We start from the raw sequence: 12,264 nt of genomic DNA on the forward strand, positions 1-12,264 counted from the left end.
TGCGATTCATGGGGTCGAAAGAGTCGGACACGACTGAGCGACTGAACTGAACTAATGCAGGTATATGAGACCTGGTACATGGCATGCATTGATACCATTCTCAGTCTCCTGATTTCTAGTTCAGGGCAGGCTCATCTGGGCCAACTGCTCTGCCAACACTCAGATGGAGAAGTGAGCAAGACAGACCAAGTCTGCCTTCCTGGTGCCTACAGTCCAGATGGGAAACACCTGAAACAGTAACTCCAGAGCAAATCAGCCCATCACATTGTAGTCTCTCTGGTTCTCCTCAGGGATTCAGGGAGGGTCCCCTGGAGAGGGGCCACTTAAGCTGAGACTGGCAAAATGAAGAGCAGAAAGCATGGTTCCAGGCAGAGGGAATTACATGAGTGAAGACCCAGGGGGCAGAAAGGACATAAAACTGTCCAGATTGGAGGGAAGGTCCAAAGAACTGGAGCTTAGAACCAAAGGTGATGAGAGCAAGAGAAGCTGAGGGGAGGCAGACATCCGGAGCCTGGAAACACTGCGTCACGAAACCAGAGAGCCAGTGATGGGTAGAGAGGGAAAGAAGTGGTCTCTCAGGCCAGCATATTAGAAAGATCTATCTGGGGGACATCAGTTCAGTTGCTCAGTCGTGTCCGACTCTGCCACACCATGGACTGCACCATGCCAGGCCTCCCTATCCATCGCCAACTCCCAGGGGACATAGGGGGCAGATTGATGGGGAGGCTGGCAGAGAGTGGGAGCTGGGGGCCAAGCATGGATTGGGGCAGGGGCAGTGGGTACAGGGTGAAGGGAGATGACTTCTTTAAGTGGGAAGCTCCTTGGATCTTGGGCTGGGGGTTGTGGAGGTAGAGGAGGAGTCGGGATGGCACATGGGAACCAAACAGGGTCAGGGTGCATGGAGGGAAGTGATGGTCAGAAGCGAATTCCAAAAGAGGGGAAGGGCTGCCTTCAGTTTGGGCCACCCCAGCTGTAGCAGCATCCAAGAACCACAGCAGTGTCCTCAGACCCGAATCCCAGTTTAGAGAGTGGCACTCTGGCCCTTTTCTGATTGTGCCTTTTCTCACAGGGCAAGGAATTTGTGATCTGGGCACCTGGGACCATGAAATTCCCTGTTCAGTGGCCCCCAGCTCATGTCCTGGGTCCATCCTCCTGGGGGTGGTCTGAGCTGCCAGTTTGGGCACCTCTAATCCCGAGGGGTGACCAAGAGGTGGCTGTTTACAGGGAGTGTGGGCAGAGTTCAGTCATGCAGGCTGGAGCATCAGCACCCAAGCACACCCTCCCCTCACCCCCAGAAAAGAACAAAACCTGAGGCAGAAAGAAAAGAGTGGGTTGAGTGGAAACTGGAGGCCAGGGCCACCCCTCCCCATGCTGCCACTTCCAGCGTGGATCCCAGGAGCCTGTGATTTCTAAATACAAACCCAGCCTTCCAGGTGTGTTTGTCCTTAGGAAGGTGTATTTGTCAAGGAAGGAGGACAGAACATATTTTATTTAGCAGTTTGTTAGCTTGATTTATAACTTGTAAATACTCAGACACCAGGTATGTGGGCTTCTGCTTGTACTGCTGCCTCCAGTGCTGCCCAGAGAGAAGCCGCCTCCCAGGTTCCACTTCAGCAACGGGTGGCCGAACCTGGACCAGGAGGTTGACCCCAGGAGACCCTCCAGGCTTCAGAGCTTTCTGACCCCACTTCTTGCCCACCCGCTCCGTGCATCCATCCATCCATCCTCTGCCTTTAGCCCAAGGTCCTCCTGCCTACCCCTTTGAATGTTCACCTCCAGCCCCTCCTGCTCCAGGAAGCCCTCCCTCCCCCGAGGCCCTGGCTCTCCAGCTTGTCACTGGTATTATCTGGTCACAGTGGCTGCTGGTGGTCTGACTAGCTGGGGATGTGGCTCCTTTGGGACCAGGAGCTCCTAGAAGCAGCACCTCCCAGAAGAAGCAGGGTTTTGCCAGTTGGGTAGGAATGCAGACTCAGGATGCACACAGGCTTGGGGTCAAATCCCAGCTCTGTGACTTTCCTGCTGTGTGACCTTGGGAGGTGCTTCGGGGCTCTGAGCCGGTTTCCTCTTCTGAAAACCCGTAATCATAACTGCACCTCTTGCAGTGAGGAGGCAATGTGGAACGCGGAGCCCACGTGTGCCCGGCACTTGGCAAGTACTGGGGAAGGGATTAGGAAGGGCAGGAGTTACATCACTCATTTCTTTTTACAGCTGAGAAAACAAGCGGAGGAGGCTCAGGGAGGTAAGGCCGGTTGCCCAAGGTCACACAGCCCAGTAGGAGGAGGATGGGGCCCCAGCGAGGCTGGCTGACTTGTGCTCTAATCACTGAGCCCTCTGGCCGCAGGCCCGCCCGCCCAAGTACCTTTCCCTGTCTCCGTGGCCCGTGGACCCCGAAGGCTGCGTGGGGCCACGGGGACAAGTGGCAAGGCCGAGGCTGAGCCCACGGGGCCGGAAGGGTTAACGCGCTCCGCCGCAATGGGCCGGCCTCCGGGGGAACCAGCCAATGGGCACGCGCCGCGATGAGGTAATGCCGGGGACCCGCGCGCGAGTGGGCGGAGCCCGTGGGGGTCCTCGCCGGGCTCGAGTTCCTCGCCTCCCCACCTACTCCTCACCTTTGACCTTGATGTTCCCCACTCCCCACCCCGCAGCCTTACAGCCGCAGAAACCTCTGTGCTGGAGCCGAGTCTCAGGCGGCCCCGCGACCCTTAAGGTCTGCGGCATATGAACCTGAAGAGAGGTCTTGCCTCCTTTGAGCCTCAGTTTCCCCTTTTGCAAGAAGATCGCTGAAGACGCGACTAGCTGGTGAACGTTCTTGGATCCCAGAACGGTTTTCAGCCCCTCCCCGCCCTTGGCCCACCGTGTAGCGGCCACGACCCTGGCCCTGCACACTGGGGCAAGGAATCCGCCCGGCCAAGTGGAAGGAGCCTCGCCAGCCCGTCACCCCCTCCGTGCGGGCCCCAGAGCATCGTCCCCTCCCTATCCCTGGGGTGTCTGCGATGTCTGTTTGCTGCCCCCAAGTCCCAAGTTAGCTGCAAAAGCAGGTGGACGGGCTAGTCTGGTGGTCACAGGTCAAAGTTCATTGAACCACCAAAATTAATTGAGTATCTACTACGTGCAGCTCAGAGCTCGGCGGGCTTCGGGGGCTGTCTGCGACCCGGGCACCCCTTCCTCGCTGGCCTGCTGGGGGCCCAGCGAGAGGGTTCTGGGCACGAAGCGGTTAAAGCCTTTCTAGCCGAGAAGCTGGCTCTGCTGCTGAGGCCCAGGCTTATTAGTCAGCTCGCAGGGAGGAGGGGGGGGGGGCGGGCGGTGGGAGAGAGGAGGGGCTCGAGCTGAGAACCGCAGAAAGCAATTCTCAGGGGCTCCCAAGTGTGGGGAGGGCGGCACAGCAGGAGCTGCTGCTTCCCAGAAAGTTGATTATTTTTAACCCAGGAAGAAGAAAGGAAAGAGGCGAGGGAGAAGGACTCAGAGAAAAGAGGAGAGGATGGCAGAGGAGAGGAGAGGATGGCAGAGGAGAGGAGAGGATGGGGAAGGGGGGAGGGGAAGGAAAGGGAAGCTGAGCAGGAGAGAGGGGCCAGGGAAGGCAAAGCTGGGAGGGACTGCAGCCAGAGGCGGGGCCAGTGGGAATGGGGGAAGCCAGCCGGGGTCTCTGGGAGGGGACTGGATGTGGAGGGGGCACGTCACCCCCCTCCTGAACCCCTCTGGTTCCTCTCCCAGGCCTGGGCTGGGGGCAGGGATGCTTCTATGGGACCCACCCCAGGCCACCCAGCCTGGGCAGAAAGCAGCGCCCTCTTGGGTATCCCCAACCCAGGGCTGTGTGGGGCACAGAGGCTAGGAGAATAGGGGGCACCAGGCAGCCACAGCCCTGCCCTAGGGTGCTATCCGGCCCACAGCAGCCCCATGACTTGCCCTTGTTTCGATGGTGATCACTGGGGAGAGGACAAGGAAGACCACCCTGAAAACCCCATATGGCTCTGCAAAGGAAGGGTTCAGCTTAGGGTGGAGCCAAGCTGAACACCAAACCCAGAGGGGGCCTACGAGGAGGGTGCTGAGGACACAGTGACAAACAAGACGGACACAGCCGGCCCACATGGGGCTCACGGTCCTGCAGGGGAGGCGGAGGCTGCACAGACCATTATGAATAATGCATTAAATAATGGCAAGGGGGTGGCAGGCTGGCAGGGGACTGTGAGGGGCACTGGAAGGGCTGGTCCCAAGAGGCTGATCTCTGCAGGGGTCACGGGAGGGATCCTCAAGGAGGAAGGAGGGGTGCCTGAGGACTGGAGGGGCTTAACTAAGGGCAGAGTTACTGGTGGAGGGAGCGGGGATGGCGTGCTTGTGGATCCCAGAGGCACAAGGGCTTAAGAGAGCATCAGGGTGGCCCACCATAGCCCTTGTCCTAGAGACGGCCCGAAGCTTCAGAAGTTTTACAGAGCAGAGAGGGGAGACCAGGGCTTTCCAGGTGGTACAGTATAAAGAATCTGTTTGCCGATGCAGCGGACATAAAAGACGTAGGTTCTATTCCTGGGTTGGGAAGATCCCCTGGAGAAGGAAATGGCAAACCCACTCCAGTATTCTTGCCTGGAAAATCCCATGGTCAGAGAAGCCTGGCGGGCTACAGTCCGTGGGGTCACAAAGAGTCAGACGCTACTAAGGATTGAGCAGGTACACACACACTGAGAGGAGACCAGATCCGCAAAATTCACCTGGGCTGCCGGGGACAAAAGTGGGTACCGGAGAGGTCCCAGGATCCCAGGAGAGTGATGGCAGCCTGGCCCAGGGAAGTGGCCTCTGAGATGGAGGGAAGGCTGGCCTTGGACATGACTGGGAGGTCCAGAGCACAGGAGCTGGTGTGTCATGGTGTGGGGGGAAAGGAGGCCGAGGAGGGAAGTGCCAGAACACTTCCAGGCTCTGGCTCCTGCAAGGAGGGTGGCTGGGGCTGTCCCCTAAGACAGGGCAGCCAAGGGAGCAGGTTCATGGGAGGTCAGGTGTTTGTGTTGGGCCAGGGTGGGGACAGGCTGCAGGAACAGCCTGAGCAAAGGCGCAGAGAGGAGAAGGGCAAAGGAAACCACACAAGGACCGTGGAATGTGCTGGAATCTTCCAGAAAGTGGGACTGTGGCTGGTCTTGGTGCCCTTGACTGCAGGCAAAGAGGTCTGAAACCAAGTTGTAGTCAGCGGGGAGCATAAGAAGGCAAGTTCCAATGCTGGACATGGGGAGGGCACCCAGCAGTGACCAACAGGGGCAGGGACTGAGCCTATGACAGCAGGTGTCTACACCCCAGCACTGGAGGTGGGGATGTGAATGCTGGGGCATGTCATGAGCACACCTCTGGGACAGCCTATAGGGTGGGTGAGTAAGAGTAACTGTGCGTGTGTCCCTTGCACTGAGTGTCCTAACCTTCACTCAAGGCAGGCCCTGGGGGACACCTCCAAATCCTCCAGGACCAGAGTGTGTCTGACCAGGCCAGACCAGCTCAAGGGGGATGATGGATGGAGGAGGACCTCAGCCACCAGTCACAGCCCTGGAAGTCTTGGACACACACACACACATACCCACACATGAAACCGCTGTGGAACCTGGAAGCAGCATCTGGCCCCCTCCCCAACGGAGCTGGGGCAGGTAGTGCTGGGATATTGGGTTATTGACTGGGGTGGGGGCCATGTCTGTATGCTTTCAACTACTTCAGGGGCCCGAGGAAGCCTTGCAGCAGCGACCCAGGGTCACCCACGCCCTCTACCCACCTTGGGTCCCAGTTGATCTTCTCCCAGGGTGCGAGGGCAGATCTGCTTAGCCTGGGGCTGCCCTTAATACAGGGGTCCAGTGGCTCAGCTGAGGCCTGATTCCAGATAGTGGCTGGTGCTGTGGCTTGACCACCTGCAGCTCTGACCTCACCTTGAGACTCTTGGACCACATGGATTTGTGGCTTTCCCATCAGTCCTGCTACCTACCGTTAGCACACAACCCCCCAGGGTGGGTGCACATCATAAAGTCAAGGTGAAGCTGAAGGAACAAACTTGAATCCAGACTCGTTGCCCGGCTGGCTGTGAGCACTGGCCTCTTGTGCCTCAGTTTCTTCATCTGAAAAATGGGCCTAATAATGGCAGAGGCAGAGAAATGGTGAAGGTAAGGCCCTTAGCAAGGAAAGGGGCTTGTCCCAGGTCACCTGCGGCCCTGAAGCTCCCCCATCAGTATGGGTTGCAGGCCTTCAAGGTGGAGGAGAATTGGGCTTACCGCCATGTCCCACCACGGGTTGGGTGGTGGTATTGTTCCTATCTGCAGGTGAGAAGAGAAAGGCTCAGAGAAATTGGTAACTGGCCCTACAGGACAGGAAGGGTGCAAATTCTCAGGCCTGCTCTCTCCCTGGGATTTGGGATTCCATTCCCACAGCCCTCGCCCTCCTCCAGATAGAAAAACTAAAGTGCAAAATGCATTTCCCCTGCAGGACATCCTCCTCCCTCTCCCCAAAACCACACAGTGACCCTGGCCTGGCCCTCTGCGCCCAGGAGGAGCAGGGTCCCCATCAGGCATCTCGGAGCTGGCTTTCACATCGATGGAGCACAAAGGGGGCTAGCCGGGCAGAGAAAGAGCCCGACAGGCCAGGAGCCGGCTCCACGGGCGCTTTTCTCCCCGCTTTCTTCCTCTCTGGGCTCTTTGTTAAGCTCCCTTTCAGCTGAGCCGGCAGAGCCTGGGTGTTCCGAGCTGACAATAATTGCTGCGTCTAGACAGTGTCTGGTATGAGGCCTCCCTCTCCCGCGCCTCCCCAAGGCTCCCTTTCCCAGCGCTGCCGGCCCTGCCCCATGCCCTGCGGTTCCCACACCCCTTCCCTTCTTTCTGGCTGCCCAGGGTCCCCGTTCTGCCTTCCTCCTGCTCAGACCCTACACTTCTCTCTCCTTCTCCCCCTTCCATCTTCAGACACACTCACCCTATTGGGTCCCCAGGCCTGAAATCCAGGGAACAAAAGTGGATTTGCATTTGGCTCCAGTTGGCAGGCCTTGGAGAAGGCCGAGTCCAGCCAACCCTCCTGACTGTGGACTTGCCCAGGATCCCAGGCGGTCCACCTTGCTGAATTCTGGGCTAACCTGGAAAGCTCTGGGATTCACCCTGCTCCCTCCCTCATCTTTCCACCCATGCTTGGATGGGAACCCAGAGGAATCACCAGAGGTCCAAGGAAGAACCTTCTGGCAGCTCTCACCATCAGTGAGGGATAGACTGCTTTCAGGAAATGCAGGGAGTGGGAAGTGGATTTTCACAAGTTCTAAGATTTGTCCCTGCCCCCGCTCCGATCAGTCATTCTGGAAGGTTTTCCAGAATCTGAAGTCTCCTCACTTCTCAATTCTAGGATCAGAATTGAGACCCTAGTGGTGATTCTGAGACAGTAATAATAATAGTCGGCCCTCTCCCTGCACCAGGGGCCTCGCGGGTGGCTCAGTGGTTAAGAATCCACCCGCCAAGCGGGAGATACGGGTTCAATCCCTGGGTCAGGAAGATCCCCTGGTGGAGCAACTCACTCCAGTATTCTTGCCTGGAAAATTCTACGGACAGAGGAGCCTGGTAGGCTACAGTCCATGGGGTCACAAAGAGTTGGACACGACTGGAGAATTGAGCATACCCTCCCTGAGACAAGCATCATACAGGGTCTGTATGATTTCTGCATATTCATTTATTTCATTTTCTCAACAGCCCTATGAGAGAGAGTGAAAACAAGACTGTACTTTGTCCCATTTTACAGATGAGGAAACTGAGGTCCAGAGAGGTTAAGTCACTTGCCCAAAGTAACAAAGCCAAGGAAGTGGAGGAGCCTGGATTTGAAGCCTCAGAGGATGGCTCCAGAGCCCCAACAATGAATAGCAATAGGAGTATTAAATGCTTACTGAGTACCTGAGGCTGCATTTAACATTTTACTTGTGCTGTGTCCTTTATCCTCACAATAGTGAGTATAGGCTCCAGGGTTATGCCCATTATACGCATTAAAGGAGAATAGCCCAGGGCTGCTGGGTGTGGCCAGATGGTGACCTAACTCTGTTAGAAAGGCCCAGTAATCCCTGAGCTGCACGTGAAAAGCTTGGCCTGGAGCAGGAGCTCAATAAGTGTTGCTATTTCATTTCCCACTTCTTCCTTCTGGGTTTTCATGAGCCCCAGCTAGGCTGGAGAAGACAGTGTGGGACTCTGTCCTCATGATACCATGGCCTAGAAGAGGGACCTGGCAAACCCGTCACTTTCAGTGTGGAGGGGAAATTATGATGACGTGAGTGAGGCAAGACCTCTGGGAGACAAGAGGAGGGACCCTGAATCCAAGAAGGCTTCCTGGAGGAGGTTGAATCAACACTGTCTAGGAGAATGAGTAAGAGTTGGGCAGGTTAAGTGACTTCCCTGGTGATCCAGTGGCTGAGACTGTGCTCCCAATGCAGGGGGCCCAGGTTCGGTCCTTGGTCAGGGAACTAGATCCCACATGCTGCAACCAAGATCCGGAGAAGCCAAATAAATAAATAAATAGTTGGTCAGGTTAAGGGGGAGGGAAAGTGCTCCTGGCAGAGGGACCCACACGTAAGAAGGTCTCGAAGTCCAGGGTTATCTCAGAGAACCCGAGATCTCTAAACAGCTTTGTTGGACTGAACAGATGCAAGGAAGTCAAGGAAGGAGCCAGGTGAGCCATAAGGCTGCAGCTGCGATTAGGAAGGGCCTCAACAGCCAGGCCACTGCGCCCTGGGACCGAACCCAAGGCTGGGAGGACAGTTAGGAGACTTCAGGAGTCTGGGCAAGCAGGGCAGGGATAATCAGAAAGATGTGGAATGGGCAGCCTGAGTAAATGAGACAGAGGCCTACAGAGTTTTAGAAAGATGGCCTCCTGTGATATCGGGGACTGGCCTGTGAGTTCGCCTTCAATGCCGTTCCAGACAAAGACGCAGCAAAGATGAAGGCATGGAGGTGGCGGGGGGGGGCGGGTGTGTGTCTGGGAGGGAGACAGTGGGGCCAGGTACTGAGCAGCCTTCATGATCAAGGTTTGGAGGATTAACTGGGAAGATTCATCTAGAACCTTGGCAGGACGGATTAAAGGGGCAAGCCTGGAGGCAGGGAGGCTGGGGAAGAGGCCAGGAGGAGGCCGCTGCTGAGTGGATTTTCCTTCCCAGCAGGTCGGTCCTCATCTTCAGCTGCTCTTCCCTTCTGCAGAGTCATTTTGATTTTGCACCGACTCCTTCCTCACAGGTGTTCACACCTTCCACCCCAGCTAGAGATGAAAGGAGGACACTCACCATTCAGTACTCACCCAGGCCATCCATCGACAGAAACGTCAGATAGCGCATCCACGCCTGATCACCTCTCTCGGCTGCTGGGGGAGCCCACACAAGCAGGCGCATCGATGAGCTCCCGGCCTGCCAACTCTGGGCCTGCCTCAGACTGATGCAGCTGGGTGGTGGCTTCTCTGGACTTCGCTTGAAAGGCGTAGCCTGGACCTTGCCGGGAGCCATGGGTGCAGAGCACGCACCTCTGGCCTCTATCTTGAAACACTGGACTGTGGATCTGATGCTGGGAGTTCAGACTGGAAAAGGAGAAACATAGGAACCAGCAGGCGATATAAGGCCAGCGGGGATGGTCTGGGAGCAGTAACGGCGAAGATCACGGAGGCCCACCGTCCTGCACTCCAAATCCCTGGCTACATAGGTTCAGAACTCAGAATTTCCCCAGTTGTAGGAGGAAAGGATTACACGTAGACCACATATCTCCTAACACCCCCAGTGAAGTGCGGGGCAGCCCCTGTAATCAGACGTGTTACCAGGTCTGCGGCAAAGCCTACGAACAAAGACACAAATCCTCTCTGAAGCTCAGTTTTCTCGTCTCTAACGTGGAGCAATGGCTGTACCAGGCTCACAGGGTTGCCCTGAGAATTTGATGCTTCCCGTGATACCGGCCAGCCCGCAGGAGACACAGGTTCTTGGCCTGCCCCGAGCCCTCTGGGGCACGTGCTGCTCCTTTCCGGAATATTCATCCCTAGATGTCTCAGGAGATAGCTCTCTCACTTCCTTCAGGACCCGCCCCAGCAGGACTTGCCCTGTCTATCCCCGTCTCCTCCCGCCCCTGTTCTCCTTTGTCTTCCTTCCCAACCTCTATCATTTGAAGTATCACTTAAATCAATTACTCCCTTGTTAGTTGCCTGCCCTCCTGCAGTAGATTCCAAGCTCCGTGTAGTCAGGACTCTGTGCTGTCGCCCACTTTGCCCCAGAACTTAGGAAAGAGCTGGCACAGACAGGCGCTCTGACTTCTGTTGAATGGGCGACAGTCTGTTAAATGTGCCTTGTGCATCGAAAAGGCTCAGTGAGGCCCAGCCCTGCACCATCAGCCTTGTTATTATTGATGCTGCTGTTATTATTTACTTTTTAGTTGCCCCAGGGCATGTGGCATCTTCCTGGACCAGGGATCAAACCCATCTCCTCTGCATTGGCAGGTGGATTCTTAACCACTCCACCACCAGGGAAGTCCCACTATTATGAATATTATTATTAGCATCATTACTCTGTTCCTGAGCTGATCCCAGTCCTTGGTTCTCCAGCCTCTGAAATGAGCATCCTGGGGACTGAGGCATCAGCCACCGGAAACAGAACAGGTTCTTGCTGGAGAGACAAAGGAGGCTGCCCGCCGCCCTGGGGGAGCCTGCGCCCCTCACTGGAGAGAGAGGCCTGGGAGAAGCTTGGAGAAGGCACACAGCCCCATTGAACAGGGCTGCCAGAAGGCCATACATAATTCATTGCCAAATGGGGCGGCGGGCGGCTGTGCGCTGGGGGCTCACTCTGCGCCTGGCACTTTGCTGACTGCTCCTCACACGTTGCCTCGTTGCATCTTCTTGGATTTGTGGGGTGCGAACCTTCCCCCGCCTCTCCCTTTTCCCCGGGGGGGAGCCTGAGGTTTAGAGGATGGGGACACCGTGCAAGTCACCAGCTTCTCAGTGGCCAAGCAGGATCCACAGTCCCTGCCTCTCTCTGGAGGAAAGAGACAGCACTGGGGACCGAGTGGGGACTGAGACCTACCCGAGACGGGGCAGCAGAGGATGGGCCGGGTCACAGCAGGGCCAAAGGAAAAGGGCAGGGGACCCGCAGCCCACCTCCTCCTCCTCTCCTGGAGGACAAGCTCCCTGCCGTGGCCGCCAAGAGTGCTGGCTCTGGAGTTTCAAGGGCTCAGTTTGCTCAGCTGCAAAGTGGGAGGAACAGAACCCATCCCCTGGGGCTCCGAGGTCCTGCAGACAGGATGCTGGCTCAGAAAGGGGCATCCGCCCAGGAGGAAAGCCAGTCCCCAAAAAGGTTACATCCTCTGTGATTCCCTTCAGATAGCATATTTGAAGTCATACAATGATATGATGGAGGACAGACTAGGGACACGCTGGATGGAGGTGGAGTCGGGGTGTGCTTTTGAAAGAGCCCCAGGAGGGATCCTTGTGCCGCTGGAAATGTCCTGCATCCTCCCTGTGACGGAGGATCCACAATTTCATCCTGTGATGAAATTGTATAGAACTAGACACACAAAAGCGTGTAAGGGAAACTGGGGAATCGGAGTAAGACTGGGGGCCATGTCGACGTCTACATCCCAGCCCTGATACTGTCCCTGTTGTTCCGCTCGATGCTTCCACTGGGGGAAGCTGGGTGAAGGGCACAGGGGGTCTCTCTGTACTACTTCCTACAACTGCACGTCCATCTACAACCATCTCAGTGGAGACGTCAATTTTTAAAAATGTCATCTGGAGAATTCCCTGGGGGTCCAGCGGTTAGGCCCTCACGGCTGAGGGCCCGGGTGTGATCCCTGGTCAGGGAACTAGGATCCCTCGTGTGGCACAGCCCCCCCAAAACAAAACAATGTCATCTGCCTCTGCCCCAGAAAGGATTGCATGAACCACCGCAATTCGTCCTTTCCTCAGCTCTGAATTGTCCTTTCTGCCTCACTCTGAGGGTCCCCAGTCTTTATTCCAGAATGTTCCTGTTGTCTCTCACTTTTGCCTAGACAGGACTTCAGTACTACCCCGTGGGAATCTAGACAGACCCTAGAGGAGGACAAGGAAGGCCTTTGTCATCTGTCTCCTGTCTGCATCCAGCTGGGAATCACAGCCACGCCAAGGCTCCCAGTCAGGATTATGAAAACCGTGAGCCCACCAGCCTTGGTCTTCCTCTCCAAGAGAGTGTGGGCCAGTGGAGAGCATGCTGAGTGTCCGGCCCTACGGCTTCCAGACCCAGCCAATCTTCTGCCGCACCGTGTGACTCCAGACAATCCCTGTCCTCTTTTTGGT

The 12,264-nt window shown here is 56.5% G+C and overlaps 1 long non-coding RNA gene across 2 annotated transcripts; it reads left to right on the top strand.

Moving 5' to 3' along the window:
• Window positions 1-2,247: 2,247 nt before the first annotated feature.
• Window positions 2,248-10,127, top strand: LOC139185863 (uncharacterized). Of its 2 annotated transcripts, none has more exons than XR_011569466.1 (2): window positions 2,248-2,521; window positions 9,125-10,127. It is a non-coding gene; the product is annotated as an uncharacterized lncRNA (long non-coding RNA). The 2 variants fall into 2 exon arrangements; XR_011569467.1 differs by having other exon boundaries at window positions 9,128-10,127.
• The last annotated feature ends 2,137 nt before the right edge of the window (window positions 10,128-12,264 follow it).

The sequence above is a fragment of the Bos indicus genome, chromosome 11 (assembly GCF_029378745.1).
Source record: "Bos indicus isolate NIAB-ARS_2022 breed Sahiwal x Tharparkar chromosome 11, NIAB-ARS_B.indTharparkar_mat_pri_1.0, whole genome shotgun sequence".
In the NCBI taxonomy this organism is placed as follows: Eukaryota; Metazoa; Chordata; class Mammalia; order Artiodactyla; family Bovidae; genus Bos; species Bos indicus.